General features: G+C 44.3%; 1 pseudogene; it reads right to left on the bottom strand.

The window, feature by feature from the left end:
- Positions 1-741: 741 nt before the first annotated feature.
- LOC111258166 lies at positions 742-4044 on the bottom strand (annotated as a pseudogene).
- Between the last annotated feature and the right edge of the window lie 1109 nt (positions 4045-5153).

The raw sequence follows: 5153 nt of genomic DNA, 5'->3' as shown, positions 1-5153 counted from the left end.
CAAAGTCGTGTTCATCAACCAGTAGTTCACCATACCGACGTGATCAGCCCAGGTCTTAATCGTACCTATGATCAATGATCATGCAATAGGACTAGCCAATCCGTCTGCGGTCCTTACAAACGGAGCGCATACAAGTAGGATTACGTCCTGGTCCAACTCTTCCTTCTCAACTAGCTCCAATCAACTTGCCACGCATCTCCTCGGTCAATATTTGATGTGCTAGATAGGGACAACCCCTCTTATGCCGGGTGCCGTTTGCAACCGGGATAAAGGGGGGCCTTTTGTCCCGGTTGCTGTTAGCACCCGGGACAAAAGGTCTTTTTTCCTATTTTTCTTCTCCCGCCTGTTTTTTGGAAATGGATTTTATTTTACCTTTTCACTGCATTTCAGGATGAAAAACAAAACCTTCACAGATTTTGTACATGCAAAAATATATTTAATTAACCAGTAAATTGACAACAAGTATGAAGTAATCATTAATTCTATACCAACTCATGTAGCCTGTACAATATTTATTTTACTGCATTGCTGTGATCAAGAAATTATTCAATTAAATTATTTGAATGCGCAGAAAAATCCATGTTAGTATGTGGTTAACAATGTTCATGTATATCTAAAAAATCTTCACCTAACAAATTTAATAACACATGAAATCATACATAGGGTAAATTACAAATTGTATCAATTAATACACAAAGGTCATGTACATTTAACGCATTACAATACAACGTTGTAAAATTTCTTCTTCACGAAAGTTCCTTGATCATGATCGCGGCGTAAGTACGGAGCCTCTTCTTTGGATAGCAGGATGCTTGGATCAACTTCAACGGCGAATGGAGGCATGCCATCAAACTGATCATAATCATCTGATTGGTCTGTTTTATCCTCGACTCCCACGATTTTTCTTTTACCTGGAAGAACTATGTGGCACTTTGGCTCCCATGTCTCTTCTATATTCCTCTTGGGTTTGCTGCACATGTCCTTGACATAGAACACCTTATGCACATCATTGGCAAGTACGAATGGGTCATCACTGTATCCAGTCTTGCTCAGATCTACTATTGTCATTCCGTACTGATCTTTGGTGACGGCAGTTAGCTTCACCCAATTGCAAAGAAATAGAGGGATGTACAGCGGTCCGTATTCGAGTTCCCATATCTCCTGTATGACACCATAATACGACTCCTTGCTATTATTTCTGTCCATGGCATCTATGCGGACACCACTATTCTTGTTCGTGCTTTTCTGGTCCTGGGCTCTCGTATAAAATGTGTAACCATTTATCTCATAGCCTTGGAATTTGACGATTGTGGTAGCAGGTCCCCTGGCTAACCAGGCAAGCTGTGGGTGAATCTCAGAGTTACCCATAAGTTGTTGGCGCAACCAGGAGGGAAAAGTTTCCATGTGATGACGGGTAAGCCAAGCATCGGATTTGGTCGGGTTTTTGGAAGCTACCATCTGCCTGTGCTGCTCGATAGACGGAGACACAAAGGATGACTATTGTAGAACAGTGTAGTGTGCCTTGTCGAACAAATCAGTATCATTGCTCAAACTTGATTTCCTTCCAAGGGTGCCCATTCCTCGGAGCCTCCCCTCGTGGCGTGAAGTTGGAACCCCAATCGAGTCAATTGAATCAATAAAATCAACACAAAACTCGATCACCTCCTCCGTTCCATATCCCCTGGCGATGCTTCCTTCTGGACGGGCACGATTACGAACATAGTTTTTTAGGACTGCCATGAACCTCTCGAAAGGCCACATATTGTGCAGGTATACAGGTCCGAGAATACCAATCTCTTTTACTAGGTGAACCAGTAAGTGCGTCATAATATTGAAGAAGGATGGTGGAAATAACAACTCAAAACTGACAAGACATTGCACCACATCGTTCTGTAGCTTTGATAGCTTGGATGGATCGATTGCCTTCTACGAAATCGCATTGAGAAACGCGCATAGCTTTACGAGCGGCAACCGGACATTTTCTGGTAGAACACCCCTCAGTGCAACCGGAAGCAACTGGGTCATCAACATGTGGCAGTCATGAGCCTTGAGATTTGTAAACTTCTTTTATTTCATATTTATTATTCCCTTTATATTCGAGGAGTACCCAGACGGGACCTTCATACTATTCAAGCATTCAAACATGTTATCCTTCTCCTCCTTGCTGAGAGTGTAACTGGCAGGACGTAAGTAGTGCTGTCCATTATCTCTCTTTTCCGGATGTAGGTCATCTCGTTGCCCCATGGCTTTCAGGTCCTGTCGTGCTTCCAATGTATCTTTTGAGGTTCCATAAACACCCATGAAGCCTAGCACGTTCACGCAAAGATTCTTCGTCAGGTGCATCACGTCTATTGCGTTGCGAACCTCTAGGATTTCCCAATAAGGTAGCTCCCAAAATATTGACTTTTTCTTCCACATGGGTGCATGTCCGTTATCGTCGTTCGGAACAGGTTGGCTACCAAGTCCCTTTCCGAAGACTACATATACATCCTTCATCATCTCGAACACACGCTTTCCATTACGGTGTGCAGATTTTTTACGATGGTCTGGCGTCCCTTTGAAATGCATCCCGCTCTTTCTCAGCTGGTGGTGAGCAGGGAGAAATCGACGATGACCCATATAGACGACCTTCTTACAGTGCTTCAAGTACATGCTGTCTGTGTCGTCTAAACAGTGGGTGCATGCCCGATATCCCTTATTTGTCTGTCTTGAAAGGTTACTCAATGCAGGCCAATCGTTGATGGTTACGAACAACAGTGCTCGTAGATTAAAGATCTCTTGTCTATCCTCATCCCCCACACGTACACCTTCTTCCTTCCAGAGCTGTAAAAGGTCATCAACCAACGGCCTTAGGTACACGTCAATGTCGTTGCCGGGTTGTTTTGGGCCTTGGATAAGCGCCGGCATCATAATGAACTTCCGCTTCATGCACAGCCAAGGAGGAAGGTTGAACATACAAAGGGTCACAGGCCAAGTACTATGACCACTACTCAACTCACCGAATGGATTGAATCCATCAGTGCTTAAACCAAACCTTATGTTCCTTGCTTCACTTTCAAAGTCTGGGAATGTTCTATCAATTGATCTCCACTGTGCCCCATCTGCGGGGTGTCTCAGCATCTCATCTTCTTTACGGTCTTCTTTGTGCCATCGCATCAACTTAGCATTCGCCTTGTTCCTGAACAAGCGCTTCAAGCGTGGTATTATAGGGAAATACCACATCACCTTCGCGGGAACTCTCTTCTTGGGAGACTGCCCCTCGACATCACCAGGATCATCTCGCCTGATCTTATACCGCAGGGCTTCGCAGACGGGACAAGCATCCAATTTCTCGTATTCATCACCACGATAGAGGATACAGTCATTAGGGCATGCGTGTATCTTCTGAACATCCAATCCGAGAGGGCAAATAATCTGTTTAGCTTCATATGTTGTGGACGGTAATTCATTATTCTCGGGGAGAATCTTCTTGACAATGTTCAACATCCCCTGAAATACCTTATCGGACACACCATTTTTTGCCTTCCATTGCACAAATTCTAGTGTCGTACCTAGTTTTTTATGGCCCTGCTGGCAACCTGGGTACAACAATTTTTGGTGATCATCTATCATGCGCTGCAACTTTGCTGCTTCCTTCTCAGTTTCGCAATCTCTGTATGCATCTCGTATCACCTGACCAAGGTCATCAGTAGGGTCATTTTCTGCAAACTCATCTTCATCAGCCTCGCCCATTGTAGTACCTGCAAAAGCTTGGCCTGCAACCCAGTCCGGAATGGTGTCATCTTCCTCCTCCTCCTCGCCATCTTCCATTACAACCCCTAGTTCACCGTGCTTGGTCCAAACCAAATAGTTAGGCATGAAACCGTATTTAAACAAGTGACTGTGAATAGTCCCCCAGGAATCCTTTGAATACTCCTTCCTGTTATTGCATTGGAAGCATGGACAACATACGAACCCATTCTCTGGCTTGTTCGCTTTTGCCACTTTGAGAAAATAATGCAAGCTATCAATAAACACCTTGCTCCGCCTGTCTGCATTATACATCAATTGCCGGTCCATCTGCATCGTATTACGCATGAAAATGGATTACACTTGATAATGGATTACGCGTGAAAATCGATTAAAGATCGTGATCATCTTAACACTGCATAAGTTGTTCAACTTCAAGACCGTGATCATCTCGCGAGGATGTCCTCAACTGGGCGGCACCGGTATTCGTCATGAAAGAGGTTAGATGCTACGGAAAAGGGGACACGGTCACGATGTCCGTATCCACTCTTTCTCGTAGAATCGAACCTCCTTCTTGACATACGTTGCTGCTCGGCGGAAAACATCCTCGGAGAGATGAACACGGTATGCAAGTTCAACAAGTAGCAGAAGTCATCTATGTACAAAAATTCTTTCATTATCACTACAGAAGTTGTTGAACTTGAAGACCGTGTTCATTTCGCGAGGATGTCCTCAGCTGGGCGGCACCGCACTTCGTCATGAAAGAGGTTAGATGCTACGGAAAAGGGGACACGGTCACGATGTCCGTATCCACTCTTTCTCGTAGAATCGAACCTCCTTCTTGACATACGTTGCTGCTCGGCGGAGAACATTCTCGCCGAAATGAACACGGTATGCAAGTTAAACAAGTATATGGATTTAAAAAACCATATTGAATTTGATAAGATAAACCGTCTAGACAAGGTAGCATCATTTTTAAACCACTGAAATAATGCATACTATATATGACACATCAATCTCCCTCACATTCTAGCTCAAAATACCTCTCCATTTTTCTACTTCCTCATCACATTGTAGCAAATAATCTTTCCATCTCCAAAGCATAAATCAAAGCATAACACGAGGATGAAGTAGCAAACCTTCGCAACACTTGTGTTGGCTGAGTCAAATTCCCACGAAAATGAGGGAAAAACTTCGGGCAGCACCTCCCTTGCTTTGGCACCACCGGAGAGTAGATGAAGCTCAGCTCTCTATCAATGTGCTGGACTGGCTCGGGCTGGAGGAAGAAGAAAGTCTCTGTCTCGGGATATAGTGGGGGATGAGTTTTTATCCCGGTTAAAAACTCCAACCGAGACAAAAGGAAACACCTTTTGTCCCGGTTGGAAGTTTATCCCGGTTGGAGGATCCAACCGGGATAAAAGGGT

The sequence above is a fragment of the Setaria italica genome, chromosome VIII (assembly GCF_000263155.2).
Source record: "Setaria italica strain Yugu1 chromosome VIII, Setaria_italica_v2.0, whole genome shotgun sequence".
Classification (NCBI taxonomy): domain Eukaryota; kingdom Viridiplantae; phylum Streptophyta; class Magnoliopsida; order Poales; family Poaceae; genus Setaria; species Setaria italica.
The sequence above is the reverse complement of the archived record's forward strand: the minus strand, read 5'-3'. Positions and strand labels throughout refer to the sequence as shown.